Below are 16,752 nucleotides of genomic sequence, written 5' to 3' on the forward strand. Positions count from 1 at the left end.
TGCCTTTACCACTTATCTCAAGTTTTTTTCTTTGTGTGTGTGTGTGTGTGTGTGTCTGTGTGTCTGTGTGTGTGTGTGTGTCTGTGTGTGTCTGTGTGTGTGTTGCTGTGTGTGTGTGGCTGTGTCTGTGTGTGTCTGTGTGTGTGTCTGTGTCTGTGTGTGTGTCTGTGTCTGTGGCTGTGTCTGTGTGTGTGGCTGTGTCTGTGTGTGTGTGTCTGTGTCTGTGTGTGTGACTGTGTCTGTGTGTGTCTGTGTGTGTGGCTGTGTCTGTGTGTGTGGCTGTGTCTGTGTGTGTGGCTGTGTCTGTGTGTGTGTGTGTGGCTGTGTCTGTGTGTGTCTGTGTGTGTGTCTGTGTGTGTGTGGCTGTGGCTGTGTGTGGCTGTGTGTGTGTGGCTGTGTGTGTGGCTATGTCTGTGTGTGGCTGTGTCTGTGTGTGTGGCTGTTTCTGTGTGTATGGTTGTGTCTGTGTGTGTGGCTGTGTCTGTGTGTGTGGCTGTGTCTATGTGTGTGGCTGTGTCTGTGTGTGGCTAGGAAAATAGAAGTGGTGGAATTTTGCACAAGAAGATTTGCTATAACAATTGACACGGTGGTAACCAAACTGTCCAACAATAGCTGTCTGCATGCTAGAGATGCGGAGAGCCTGCTAACTGTAGCTCATGAAGCTGGATACCTCCTCTGTCCTAATCTGAATCTGAGACTGAGATTCAGGCTTGGGAGGCTGAAAAACTGGAGTCTGACATGAGTGAAGCATTGTAGAAAAAAGAGAAGAAGAGGTGAGGAATGAGGGGGAAGGGAGGAAGAGGAGGAGGAGATGGACAAGAAGTGAAGGCAGGCAAGCAGGCAACACTTTCTAACGTGTCATGAACAGCTCTTTATACCTGGGCTGCCCACTCGGGGGGAGGGTCTCTCCCTCCATCAATCCTTCCTGGAAATGCTTTCACAGACCTATGCAGAGGTATGTCTCCTAGTCAGTTCCATATCCCCTCAAGCTGACAATCAAAATTAACTATCTCAGTACTGACAACACACACCAGCTTTCACAGGCTGTTTGCTGCCTGGGATAAACTGAGTTGGATAGATTTTTGTGGTCAGTTCCCAGTCCTGTGGGGAAGAGGGCTGGGGTTTATGTGTGATATCCTCTGCAGGCATGGGATGGTTGAGAGATAGCTTGAGGCTGCATACAATGGAATCACACACTAAGTACCTTTCATTCACCCAAATGCAATCACTCAGGTTCTACAAAAATTAAGAGAGACAGAACAATTTAAAATTGAATCTATCCACCCTTATACTTCACAGTAACATCCTCCTGAGTGAGGGGTGGCAGGATCTCTATTCTTATACATTTTCTGCCACAAGTGCCTTACTATAATAAATGTAATTCTGGTAGTTTGAGGAAATAGGAAGCAATCAAGCCCAAACTGAATATAACATACCTAATACCAGTATCTTCCAACTCTTTTTGAATGATTGAGGCCTCCAACATGGCATGATCCCAAGGAATTTTCTAGGCTAATTTTGCTTATGTGCATTGTATAAGGACTCTACCCTTTAGGGCCCACCATTCATATTACACATAAACCCATGGTTCTTGCCATCCAAGTGAGAGGAACCAAGCTGAAGGGACTAGGAATTATATCTATAGAGGAGCTCTGTCACCTCCTCTCTCTCCCTAACAAGTTAGTCAAGTACTAAGCTTCCCTGCCAACATCATCAGAGAGTGGTAGCATGTGGTATTCCCCAGGACCAAGAGCTGGGAAATGCTTTTGCTGTATTGTGCTCCTGAGTTCTTGAATGTGTGTTTCCAACCTCCCCAGCCAACTTGGGCAAGTCAGTAACTTTTCTTACGCCTTTCTCTAACAGGGTATGTAGCCATGAGAGATTGCTTTTAAAGAACAAACTCAGTGTGATAATATAAAAAGTATATATACTTGTAAGGTTTTTTTTTTGTTTGTTTCATTTCATTTTTGGGACAGAATCTCACTATGTAGACCTGGATGTCCTAGAACTGGCTATGTATACAAGGCTGGCCTCAAACTCACAGAGATCCACCCACCTGTCTCTGCCTCCTCGGTGTTGGAATTAAAGACATGAGCCACCACACCTAGTGGTACTTGAAGTTTTTTTTTAAAAAAAAAAAAAAACACTCTAAAACAAGTATTTTCTACTTTATTGGTAAATGGAATTCCCCCCAGATAATGAAGCATAGCTTCCCTGAGTACTCTACACCCGATATTCAGTGAGCTTTATACTGTTCCTGGTGGGAACAAGACCAATGAAGCCTGGTTCTGTTGGGTTTTGACTGCCCTCACTCTGCTCTGTGAGGGTCGGTCCTTCTCCAGTGTCAGCTGCCTCCTCATTCACGTATACGGCTGGAAGCTCAGCTGCTCTTGGGGGACCCACGAAGAACCTTCAGAGTTTTCCCTGTGCTCTCTCCTCTCCTCTTTTCTGCTCCTTTACCCTTCTGCCTCTCCCATCTAACCCTCTCCCCTCCCCTCTCTTCTCTCTTCTCCAGGATAAAGATCAAATCACGTGTTTGCCACTTTTGAAATCCATTGTCCTTTGTTACCTGGTGTCTATTCTCAGAAACTGTAGCCTGTGGGACCAGAAAGATGGCTCAGGGGACAAAGGGACCCACTACCAAGCCTGCTCACCTGTGCCCAGTGGACTCATATGGCAGAAGGAGAGGCCTCTGACCTCCACATGCATGCCATGGTAAGCATGTACTCACACATACATGGATAAACAAATCAAACCAACTTTTTAAGTTGTGGCTTTATGTAGCTGTGCATGTATGCAGTGTGTGTAGACATCCATAGGTTCACATATATGTGTGCACAGATGTGTATGTATGAGTATAGACACTTTTATTTTCATTTTAAACCTTGTTTCAGATGAAAGGGTAAATAAGGACCTAAACAGATATCCTAACCATTACAGCTTTTCTGCAAGAGACATAAGCACTTCAGTCATTATTCTAAAGAAATTTTGGGCAGAAAATTTTCATATCTGAGCCTCTGACAAAGATAAAAGCAGAAAAGTGATTTTTAGATGAAAAAAAGTTATGTTTCTAAATATACAGATTAAGATTACTTGGCATGTTAAATATCATAATTAAGGACATCTATAAAGACCATCAAGAAGTCAGCGCCATAAAATGGGGAAGATATTAGCAAGACACAGAACCCAAAAGGTAATTTATAATAAAGAGAGCTTCACTGTGTGGCATGGTCACCATGGGCCACATGTAGCCAGTAAACATTTGTGCCATATTTGACCCAAACTGCAGGATTCCAGGGGCATAGCATTCACAACAGTTGTAGAAGGACTTGTGAAAAGCTCATTGATTGCATGTTAGTGTAATAATATCTGGGGTCAGTGGATTGAGTAAAATAGACAAAGGAAAAGAATATTCCTGAAAATAATTTTACTTATTTCTTATTAAGAAATTTTTTTATTCATCTTACATACCAACCACAGATCCCCCCTCTTCCCTCCTCCCACCCTTCCAGCCTTCCCACAACCGATCCCCCATTCCCTCCTCCAACAAGATAAGGCCTCCCATGGGGAGTCAGCAGAACCTGGTACATTCAGTTGAGGCAGGTCCAAGCCCCTCCCCCTGCATCAAGGCTGTGCAAGGTGTCCCACCATAGGTAATAGGCTCCAAAAAGCCAGCTCATGCACCACAGATAGATCCTGATCCTACTGCCAGGGGCCCCTTAAACAGACCAAGCTACACAACTGTCTCACTTATGCAGAGGGCCTAGTCTAGTTCCATGTAGGCTCCACAGCTGTTGGTCTAAAAGTTCATGAGTTCCCACTAGTTCGGAAAAAAAACTCTTTTAATGTTTTCATATCAGTTACTTTTCTCATCACTATGACAGAATATTGATAGAAAGCCCACTTTCGCGTCAGGGAGGGCATGATGGCGGAAGGAGCTTGGTCATATTGGCACAGACAGAAATCCAGAGTGCTCAGGTGGAACCACAGGCAGGTGGAACCTTCAAGGCTCGCCCTTAATGACCTGTGCACACCACCTAGGCACATGTTCAAAGGATTCCACAACCTTCCCTGCCAGCGTCACCAACTGGGGACAAAGTATCCAAACACACAAGCTTGTGGGAAACACTCTACACTCAACTCCTCACCCTGGGAGAACATTTTAACCTGTGTAAGGCTCACATCATATTTCTACAGGCAAATCCTAAACATATAATGAATGTTTGAAAATTAACGAGGAAAAGGCGGCAGTCTCGACAGAAAGATGACAAGCACTACACACCTTGCAGACAATTTGCAGAGAGAGAAATCCAAAGTAAGCTATGAATATCCACTCACAATAATTAAGGACAAAATGAAGGCAAACTGAAAAGACAAAGAGAAATACTTAAAGCTGGACAAAATCAGAAAATTGAATAATGCCAAGAGTTGTTAGGGATTTAAGAAAGCAGGAACCCTCTGAACTGTGGGTAAATGCAGCATTCCAGGGAACAGTCTGCCAATGCCTAGTCAAATTAAGTATATATATATATGTGCTATAGCCCAGAAATTCCACTCCTATGCTTGTATCTCAGACAAATAACCATATAGCTCCAAAGAGTCACGGGTATAAGGATGTTCATTTCAATTTTATTTGTAGTGGTCAGGTGTTAGAGGCAACCTGAGCACACAATAGAGTGCAGGGAGTGTGGACTCAGTAGGGATATATCGTGGGTGATGGTTACTCACCACAGAGTACTCTGTGGTTGAACGTTGTTGACTATGTTAACACATGCTGATGTAGATGATGCTGGTGCAGTGCTGCTTCCAGGAGATCTAAGTCCCCAAATTACAGATATGCTCAACTTGTGACTGAAAGAGGGAGGGAGGGGGCAGGCAACAACCTTAAGGAAAATTGAAATGTCATTAAACACAGAGTCTGGTTTGCATTCTTACCTAAGTGGATAACAAACATGTATGTATGGAAGTGGACTGTAGAAGAGTGTACACGTAGAGTGGTAACGAATGGTACATGCATGGGAGTGCCTCTGTGTGTTGGGGTGGGGGTATGTGTGTGTGTGTGTGTGTGTGTGTGTGCGTGTGCATGTGTGTAGAGTGGGAGTGATTGGTTGTAAAATAATACAATGTGTTTACTAAACACATCCTAACATAAATTATACATAAAATCCTTGAGAATATGGAAGAAAAGACAGTGGCTAGTAGGAATAGAGTTGTTGGATAAAGGAGAATAAATACATGCACATGGACTCACAAGCTTTGTCTGGACAAGTGATGTACTTGAAATGGGAAATATGACAAACTTACCTCTACATTTCTGATGGAAAAAGAAATGAAACCAGCTATTTTGTTCTATATAGAAATGATAAACAAGAAATACTGTATTGTGAGTACCCACTGTATGCAAATTTCGTCCTATTCAAGGCAAGAAAGAAAACACAATGAATGGCTATAAATCCGGGTAATATAAAAATGAGCACAGCCATTTGTCTGATGAGACAAATTTTGTGCTAGCACCAAATTCTCAGAATACCCTCTGCCTTAGATGAACTAGTATGTTCATGGGAGATTGCTCATAAGAGATCAGAAGGAGAACTAGGGAAGTAAGGTTAAAAAGGATGTAGAGACAGAAAAAATTACAGGACAGGGGGATGATAAGACTCAGGACCTCCAGGTTCTATTTCAACCACATTGAACTACTTTAGGCATTAAGTTTCCACATAATCTTTTATTTGAAGAAAGGATTCTGTGATTAAAAAGGAAGAGAAATGGGCACCATTCTCATGGGCCTTTATGTAAGATATGGAGCAATATGACGAAGAGTGTTTTCAATGGTGGTTACACAAAACCTGCAGAGTATTCCTCATGCCACTGTCTTTTAGCAGCAAAGATGGACAATGCAGGCAGATTAGATCAATGCTTTCTGCAAAGATGTTTCTGGGAAGGTAGGGTAATGTAGTATATGCCCTGTCTCTCCCCGGTAATAAAATGCACCAGAAAGAGCAAGCAGAGAAAATCTAGTGGGACTGATGGTTGTTGTCCTTTGAACTAACTCTCCAAGCTCCTTGTCAGGGCTGCTTCTGGCAGATTTAAGCAGCAGCTAAGTCCCCAAGTTACAGATATGCTCAAGTGGTGCTGAAACGGGGGCCGACAACTTTAAAGAAATGTCACTAAACAAAAAGCCTGGTTTGCATTCTTACCTTAGTAGAATACATACGTACACACACAGACACACAGACACAGACACACACACACACACACACACACACACACACACACACACACACACACACACACACACATATGCATGTATTCACAAACACCTGCATGGAAGTGAACTGCAGAAGTGTGTACAAGCACAGTCAATGTTGTTATTTGACTATCAGTTGTCCACTACGGGCTTATGTAGTGGGGGTCTTGGTTGCCCAATGCTGGGAAGTGATTGGATCCTGAGAACTCTGACCCAAGCAATGGATGGATCCCATGATATCTCTATCGTAATAATCTAACAGAAAAGTGATGAAAGGTAGGAAGTAGGCTCTAGTTGGAGGAAGTAGGTCATGGGGGCATGCCTTAGAAGACTGCATATTATCCCTACATAATTACTAAAACTACATAATATTTGTGTGTGCACATGTATGCGGGGGAGGGCAGTTTGCATGTGAACATATGTGCAAGCTAGAAGACAATCTCAAGTATCATTTTTCATGAGTCCTTCATATTGTTTTTATTGAGACAGGTCTTTCATTGGCCTGGGGATTACCAATTAGACTAGGCTGGCTGGCCAGGAAGCCTCAGAGAGCCACCTGTCTCTGCCTCCCTAGACCTCGGATTACATATGTACACCACCAATGTGCCTGGATATTTTATATGGGTTCTGAAACTCAGGTCCTCATGCTTACAGGGCAAGTGCTTTACAGACTGACCTAACTCCTCAGCCCTACAAAGTATTTTTGTAAGAGTTTGAAGGGCTGGAAAATGACCAAACAGAGGTGAAGATTATATGACATAATGAAGGGTTGCTAATGTTTTTAGCTAGAATCTATTTCAGGGGCTTATGTAGTAAGGGCTTGGTCCTCAGTTTATGGTGCTATCAGGAAGTAGTATAAAGCCTTTAGAAAGTGGAGGCTTTGGGTCATCGTAGGCATGCCTTTGAAAGAGACTGAGACCTTTGTCTTGTCCTTTCTTATTTGAGTTCCCAGTTATGCTTAACCACATGCTCCCTAACAGGGTATGCTACCTTCCTTACAAGTCCCCAGATGATAGAACCTCTCAACCATGGACTGACATCTCCAACACTGTTATCTCAAGCAAACCTGTCCTCTTCCTAATTTGATTGTCTGCTGTATAGCTGCTATAGCAGCAGAGAGCTGACTACCACACAAAGTATATTGGTTTGCTAAAGCATCTGTAACAAGGCCCTAGTGAGCATGAAGGGAAAGTCAATAATATTGTAAATGGAGGCTTTTCTGTCCTGTCAGGTCCTGTAGCTGCCTTTAAAATAATCTCTCAGAGGCTTAATATTGCTTATAAATGTTTGTCCAATGGCTCAGGCTTATTACTAGCTAGCTCTTACATCTTAAATTAACACATTTTTATTAATCTATGTATTGCCACATGGCCATGGCACTACCAGTCTGCTGGCATGTTGCTCCTTGGACAGCTGGCTGGAATCTCTCAGATCCCACCCTTTTTTTCTTGTATCTCTGCTTGGATTTCCCACCTGGCTCTATCCTGACTTACCATAGGCCAAAGCAGCTTTGTTTATCAACCAGTGAGAGCAACACATATTCACAGTGTAGAGAAAAACATCTCACAGCAATTCATCCTTTTGCTTGAGTGTTTTGCTTACCTTTTACTGCCAAACTGTTGACCATTGCATCTGATTGTACAGCCACTGCTGAGCCTATCAGGCTCTAACAGATAGCTCCAAACCCATAGTCAGGAATAAACATGAATGTGTAAGTGAGATTTGTGGGTAAGGGCAGGAAATAGATAAGGATGGTAGGGAGATGGGGAGAGGGTGGGGGAACTAAATATTGCTTATGTGTGGGAAAGTGTCAAGAACAAATTTACTTAATAAAAAACAGTTCAGGAATTTTGCTACTGTGGGGAAAAGAATTTTCCAATCTTCAGAGTAAAAAACTAAATCCACAGCCTCTAAATTATATTACTATATATCATTTGTATATGTATATATAATGTGTATATATGTGTAATATATTATATAATCACATATTACTAGAAATACAAAAAGTGGGGGAATATGGTAATTAAGGAAGGAAACAGTCAATGGATACAAAGCCATAGACATCACAGATCTTGGAAGTAACAGAAATATCTTTTAACTAACTGTAAGAAGTATCTGAAGTTAAAAAGAAATATGTGAGACCTTAAGTACAAAATTGGATGAAGTGACAAAAAAAATGACAAGCAAAATACTATAATAGTACAGCATTTCAGCCAGTCAAAATTAAGGCTCTAAATTTAGGATGCATCATAAATATTCATCTCTCATAATTTTAAATTAAGGTGAGAATAATAACAATAGACATACCAAGTCTTGAACTTGAATCATAAAGGGAAACTCAATAATATTCATCATTATTATTTATTTTACATGTATGAGTATTTTTGCTTGCATGTATGTGTGTGCACCATGTTGTGCAGTGACAGAGGAGACCAGAAGGAAGTGTCAGATCCCCAGGAACTGGACAGTTGTGAGGACTCAAACTATTGAGGTTCAAACAGGGTGAAACTCAGTATATGAAGGAGAAATGAAATTTCTTAGCCTTAGAACTCTGATGCATGTGTTGGCATCTGCAGTCATCACAAACTCCCCCATGCAGAAGTAACTGCCCATCCCCAGATCCCACAGTGTTTTGTGTATAATTCTGTTATCACTTGAAAATTGAGTTATGCTCTTTCCTTTCTCATAACATTCTCAATTAAGCATTTTAGTTTAAGATTATTCTGACACATATTGTAAGAACACAGGAAAACCGCACATACCCTTTACAGAACTCAGGTTTCCATGAATGTAACATTTCATAAAACTAGAATATGCTGCCACGGAGAGAATGTGTTCAGTGGTACAATCAAGATACAGAACATTTCTAACATCCACAGGATCTCTCATGCTACCGTGATAGAAACACAGTCACCTCCTATGCCCTTAGCTACATACTCATCTCCTGTAGGCCCTGGCAACCACCTAAGCTGCCCTCAATTCTGAAATGTTATCATTTTATAATGTTACAGAAAATAATCATACAGTGAGCCCAACCTTCTTCTCCGTGGAATTCATTAATTTTCATGACTAAGCACTATTTGCTACTGTAGAGATGCCATAGCTTATTTAATCATATGTTGATTCTAGTTATGACCATTATGAACAAGTCTTCATGAACAAGATCTTTGTGTGGCCATGGGCTTTTCTATAGAATAAACACTGAAAAGTGTAACTACCTGATTGTACAGTTGCATGTTTGCTTTAAGAAACTGCCACTTTTCTTCTAGAATGGCTGTATCATTTTACTTTCCCACTAACTCCAGTTTGACAAAAATTTTTTAGCTACTCTAATCTCTTTGCATTTCCATGTAAATTTTAGAGGAATTTTTTTCTACGAAATCCTTATATTTTAACAAGAATCGCATTGAACCTATATATGGCTTTGAACGGAAATGACATCCATACGACATCCCGATCCATGAACATGGTACATCTCCACTTACGTTTATGTTTTGGTTTCTATTATCAACGATTTTGTTGTTTTCAGCATTCAGGTCCTATGTGTATATATTATGAGATTCACACCCAAGTGTTTCTTTCCTTTTCCTAACTCCTCCTCCTCTTTCTCTTCTCCTTCCTTCCCTCCCCATTTTCCTATTTTTGATCCATTGTTTATTTTGTTTTGCATGATTTCAATGTCATTTTTGTTTATCTTTATCCTATGGCCTTGCTAAAAGTATATATTAAAGCATATATCTTGCTAAAATCGTATATTAAATGATATGTCTAAGAATTTTGTGGTGTCTTTGGGATTTTATATATAGACAATTATATAATTAGAAAATTAGGGAGGTATTTTTTTCCTTTCTATTTCTATTTTCCTCTCTTAGCACTAGTTGTACCTTCTAGTACCATGCCAAATAAGACTGTTTAGAGTTAATATTTTTGCCTTGCTGTCTCTCTTAGGGGGAAAGCGTTCTGTCTTTCATGGTTGAGCATGTCTACATCTCTATCCAATTGGGAGAGTTCTGCTCCTGTTTTTCTGAGTTGTTTTATATCAAAAAATGCAAGCAGAATTTTCTGTACTGATATGTAAAACCATACCACTATGTGATTTTTTCCTTTAACTTGTTAATATAGTACACTGGTTTTAAAATGTTGTATCCACTTTTTAACTCCGGAATAAACATATCTTCCACAGGGCATTTTTAAAAGAGGTTGAATCTATATTTGTAAGAGGTGCTGCTCTATAATTTTCCTCTTTTTACAAGCTTTGACTAATGTAATGATTGATAACATGACATGGAACTCTTTCCTTCTCTTCTATATTCTGAAGACAATGCATAGAATTGATATTAATGCTATTTTAATTTTCCAACCAATTCTTATGGACCTGAAATTTTCTTTGTAGAGAGATTTTATACCTGAGAATTCAAATTAAGTAAATTAAAGTCTAACTTTTAAAAAAAATAATTGTAATACTATTCAAATTATCTATTTAATATGGACTGGACTGTTGTGGTTTGCGCTTGTCTGTCTCACCTGACTTGTCCGACTCATGAGTGTAAAGCCCCTAGGCTCAGCCCTCACTGACCTCATACTGCCTATAGGTTTCACAACACTGTCCTCATTTCAGCTTCAACTTTGGCCAGTTCTATCTTCTCTTTTTATTTTTATTTTTTTGTCAGTCTTATGCTGAGATGTGCCAGGTGTCCCTGATTGTGTCTTAAGAAAATCAATCTTCATTTCACCAATTTTTAATATTTCTCTGGTTTTTTAAATTTCATTTCCATTTCCTCTTATCTTTTTGGGATTCTCTTTTTCTACTTTTTTGATCCCATTTCCCCCCTTTTTCTAGAGTCTTTAGATGAAAACATAGATTATATGAGACCTTTCCTCTTTTTTTTAATGTATAAATTTAGAGCTATAAATTCCCCTCTCAGAGTTGCCTGTCACCATGTCCCACAGATTTTGATATGTGGTATTTTCATTCTGTTCAATGTAGGAATTGCATTATGCCTGCATGGCTTTGCCCAGCCTCTTGTGTTGATATTTTACCAGCTAGAAGTACAGAAATCTGACTTCTTTTTAGAGTTCCTTGTCCTCTCTTGTTTATAATTGTCTTAAATATACATACGGCATACATATTAAAACCACAACATGCTGTTATAATTTCTGCTTCTCTCACCAAAAACAATATAGAAAATCAAGAATAAAAAGTAAATGTGGTATATTCATCATGCCTTTTACTAGTGTTCCAGGGTTGCTTACTTTATCACACCCCCTCCCAGTTTAGAGAATTCCTTTCAACTACTCTCTTAGGGCAGGTGTTCTGGCTACAAATTGCTGTGGTTTACCTTCATCTGAGAATGTCTTGATTCACCCTTATATCCTGTAGGGTATTTTTATTAGGTCCTGAAAATGACAGCTCACTATATATACATTTTATATATATATATATATATATATATATAATATATATATATATATATATCCACATATATATCTCCACATATATATATATATATATCTCACTTCCTGTCAACCACCAAGTTGTCACTCAAATTCCCTACCTACCCACCCACCCACCAGCCCATACGAGAGGCATCATTGCTCTGTTGCTGTCTTCATGGTGTCTACCTCTTCATCTTTGGGGATTGCACCTGTGTGGTTTGTCCCTTTGTGCAAATTTAGGTTTATCCTGTTGGAGATTCCCTCCATTTCTTCAACTGATAGAATTCAAATTTTGTCAAATTTGGCAGTTTGCAGTCATGATTCCTTCAAATACTCTTCAGCTCCATGGTCTTCCTTTTATTTATTTTTTTTTTGGGGGGGGGACTGTAATGACACAAATGTTACCTCTCTTGTTGGAATTCCCCCAGAACCCTGAGATTGCTCACATTCTCCAGTCTATTTTCTTCCTTTTGTTCTTCTTCCCTTGCGGAGGGAGGAAAAGGTGGAAGAATGGGTGGAAATTCTCTGTTCATCCCTTTGAAATGCCCCCTCCCACTAACACCATGCTGGCTTTCTGAACACTAGGCAGTGATGGGAGTCCTTACCAATAGGACAGGGAGGGACCAAGCATCTTCTTACAGCCTGGTCATAGTGGATATTGAGCTTCCCCCTTGGCCTCTGATGGTGAGGAAAAGCCATAATTATCTAAGTGTTTCATGTGTTTTACTGAGGTTGTTGAGTTTTTGTTTCTCTGCCCTATTCATACTTTGAATCTATTTTTTAAAAGCCAGAAAATGTACCATCATGTCTTCTCTTGAGTCCTGAGACACTTAGACTCTGTACCTTCCTTTTTTTCAATATTTTACCCCATCTTTATGTTCATTTTTATATAAAAATCCAGAGGATTTCATCCTGTTTTAAACCAAAAAAAAAAAAAAAAAGGATGCAGTCAGCTCTCTCTTCCCAGACATGGGATCTCCAAGTGATGCTTCATTTTTTGTTTGTTTGTTTGTTTTGTTTTGTTTTTCGAGACAGGGTTTCTCTGTGTAGCTTTGCGCCTTTCCTGGAGCTCACTTGGTAGCCCAGGCTGGCCTCGAACTCATAGAGATCCGCCTGCCTCTGCCTCCCGAGTGCTGGGATTAAAGGCGTGCGCCACCACCGCCCGGCTGTGATGCTTCATTTTTACACCATTTTCTCATTCACTGGGATGTTTCTGAGGGCAAGAAACAAGCTTGTTCACTTTTATTTCTCCAGCACATAGCAATGATCATGTGTCCAGCATATGCCTGTCACTTGAATTGACAGCATACCTGTGTCCATGCATCATCCTTTGCATCCTGTTTCCCTCCACTCTCTGGTACAGCCTCTCCAACACTGAACCTGTACCTGTAATTAGCTTGAGCATCTTCACAAAGCTGGGGCCCTGTGAATGCCTCACTCTGGACCAAGGACTTGTACTCTAGCTTGAGTGCATATCCTCAACCCAGAAGCAGACCAAAAGCAAGCAAAGAGCAGAGGCTGCAGTTCTGGAGTGTAAGAAGGGCACATCCTTGGCATTTGCTACCGAGGAACAGAGTCATCAGTGCAGAAAGACGGCAGAGGGATTGAGCCTGGCTGTCTCCCTTTCATCTCCACAGTTGCTGCTGCTCCCATGGCTGCTAGGCTACAACTGGAGAAAACGAAGCAGGAAAGCTTTCGGGAGTTCACAAATTGGAACAAAATTGCATCTCATTAAAATATGTGCGCGCGCGCATGCGCGCGCACACACACACACACACACACACACACACACACACACACACACCATACTCCATTATGGGTTACAGGAATTCCCAGATCACTGGGTAATTTATTCTGTTCCTATTCCCACACTGTTGAGAGGCACAGAAGTACAAAGTAGCAAACACAACTAATGAACAGTTTTAGTGCCTTTATCAATCATAAACATGGTGCTAAGTCCCCTAGGAGAGGCCTGTAATAAATCCTCCATTCATGCTTGGGGTACCCTGTCCCTGTCTGGGGGACTTGGGAGCAGGTTCTCCTCCCTCTTTCCCTCCCTCCTTGGCACTTTTAAGGAAACACATGCTGGATTCTGTCAACCTCATGCCTTCTTGTCCTTCAGAGGATCTAGCTTTAGACAATAGAAACATAATGTCAACCATATAGGAAGATTTAAGTTTTCTAGCAATCGCAGTTTTAATGAGTAAAAAAAAAAGTATGTGCTTTTATTCATCCTTAAAGAGTAAGATGCATAGATGCTGAGAGATTGCCCAGTGGTGAAGGCCTGAGTTTGGTTCCCAGGACCTGCACTGTGCAGCTGAAAAGCTTCAGCTCCAGGGAACCTATTGCCTTTGTCTGGTTTCTTCAGGCATCTGAACTGATGTAGCACACATATACTCAGACACCACACACACACACACACACACACACACACACATACACACACACACCACACTTTTTTTTAAACTAAGAACTATAGAAATACCTTACATGTTATTTTACCCTCAAATATCCCAAATGCTATAATGTCTATATGTAATCAGTATTTTTGAGAAATTATTCATAACAATTTTACATTTTCGCATTAAGTCCTAAGAATCCAGTGAGTGTTCATTTTTACATTTATGATTTATCTAATTCTGGACCAGCACATTTCAAGTAGTCAATGGCTGGCAGCTGTCATCGGATAATGCAGACTGAAACCGAGAGCAAATGAATACCTTTATAAGTGAATGAGCGTGTGATGAGTAAGTGAAAGTGAGTGAGTCAGTCAATGAGTGAGGAGTGATGAATGAATGAGGGAATTGATAAGAATGAGTAAATGAGAGTGAGTGAAGGAATGAATTAATGAGACTTGAGTTAATATGTGGGTAGACAGATAAAGTCCAGCAAAGAGCAGAGGCTGCCGTTCTGAAGTGTAAGAAGGGCACCATCCTTGGCATTTGCTACTGAGGAGCAAAGTCACCAGTGCAGAAAGACAGCAGAGGGACTGTGCCTGGCTGTGAGTCAATGTGAGTAAATCAGTGAATGGGAATAAGTAGATGAATGAATAAGAGAGAGTGAGTGAATGAGAGATGAACGAATGAGTGAGTAAATGAATGGAAATGAGTGAAGACGTGGCTGAGTAAATGAATGAGACCCTCGGCAAATGACAAGGAGGTGCCCACCTGGCCCCTCATTTTGAGCAGATGAGCTGGCTGCAGACAGACAAGCAAGAGCTGGCAACTCTCCAGTTATTAGGAGTGTGAAGTGTCTGCCTTCTACCTGGACAGAGATTCCAAAGTCCTTAACACTGGAATGTCACAGCAGCTCCTCGAAGCAGGTTGCCTGAAGATCTGGAATCCAGACAGTCCCATCCCACTCTGCTACTCTCTCATCTGGGCAGTCAGTCTGCTCCCAAGCTATTCCCATGAAAAGTGCTGCTGACATCCTGAGGTTCCCAACAGAAGGCACTGCCTTCCATCGCCTGCATCTAAGGTGCCACCTGGCTCCTTGCTTGAGGTAAGGCATACCTGGGCAAATCTGCATTCTAAAGATAACCAGGCCCAGGGGTGTTCCATGAAGAGGCTGTCTACCTAGAGCAGTGAACAGCTCCCAACCCTACACTACACTCTACAGTCTGGACTTTCATGCTTTCTCAAATCCTTTCTCTCCCAGAGCCATGGTTCAGAGTGGAGGGTCACAACTCAGGGCTTCTCAGAGCCCAGTGAAGAGTCTGGCAGGGTGTTTCATCTGCTCTCATGAAGGGGCCAATAAGGGAATGCAAAGCAGTCTAGGGTTAGGAAGGAATTACATAAGAACCAATCAGATGTGGAGGGAACAAAATGAGATACAGCTAAAGAGGGATGCAAATCCTGGTCAGACTTGTTGGCCTAGGAAGTGTATTAGCCCTAGAAATTCTAAGAGACGGAAATAGGTAGCTGGTCACCATGTTCTGCAAGGAGGAAGGGAAGAGAATGACTTACTAAGGATTTTGAGATTCCCCATGGGGTTTCCTATGGGATATGGGACTTTTCATGAGGTATATGGCTCCTTAGGAGTGTGTAGTATCCTATGGGATATGAAACTTCCTATGGTGTTTAGGGTGTCCTATGAGGTATGAGGCTTCCTATGGTGTATGGGGTGTCCTGTGGGGTATGAGGCTTCCTATGGAGTGTGTGACTTCCTATGTTTCACTTAGATGGTCACTGTCACTGTCAAGACCCACTGAGAATCTTCAGAGGAATCATTGCTTTATACAGCTTTGAGGGTATCTCATCTCTGTTGCTGATGACCCCCGTTGGATAGCCAGCTCTCCAAAACCATAGAGTAATTCTGTCTCCCTCATCTCCCACAACAGTAACAAACATCACGATGGGCACTTGGTTTTTTTAAAAAAAAAAAAAAATGACTTGGAAATGCCAACTAAGTAAATCAGAGAAGTCAAATGGGCCCATTCCTCTTCAGACTTTGCAAAGTGGTGGTGGAGGGGGGCAGAAGTCTACACTCCACACCTGTAGATGCTTGTCAGCACCCCAGTGGTTGTCCTATTAGATGGCATGATTCCCGAGAACTGTGAGCTCCACTGACAGATGACCGTCCACAATGACCGTCCACTCTCATTCAACAACAATGCTAACTGCGGTCACATTAGTTAAGCTTTGGAAGCTCGCAGTCATCACGATCTCCAGAGATAGCGGAGAGGGCTGATGACACTCAGACAGACTCAGGGGACACTTGTGAGCATCTTCCTGCAGATCTGGTCCCTGCCTGCTCTGCCAACAGCTACCAGCACCTGCTGTTAGACTTCTAAGTGAGGCTCAGCACCTGTGCAGTCACCACTAGATCCCTTGGGACAGCAGCCAGGAAGCCATGCCGAGATGCCGGCTCCCAAGCACGAGGCCATAGGCTGCCTTTCTTGCCCCTTTCCTCAGAACAGGATTAAGTATTCTGCAACTATTTCAATGTAAAGTCACAGATAACTCTTCAGAGATCATGTGGAGGGCTGGAAAGTTGAAGAAAGGGCTGAGGAAGTGACTCGGGCACTAAACTACCTGCCATACAGGCATGAAGACATGAGCTTTGATCCC

The sequence above is a fragment of the Peromyscus leucopus genome, chromosome 9, assembly GCF_004664715.2.
Source record: "Peromyscus leucopus breed LL Stock chromosome 9, UCI_PerLeu_2.1, whole genome shotgun sequence".
NCBI classification, from domain to species: Eukaryota; Metazoa; Chordata; class Mammalia; order Rodentia; family Cricetidae; genus Peromyscus; species Peromyscus leucopus.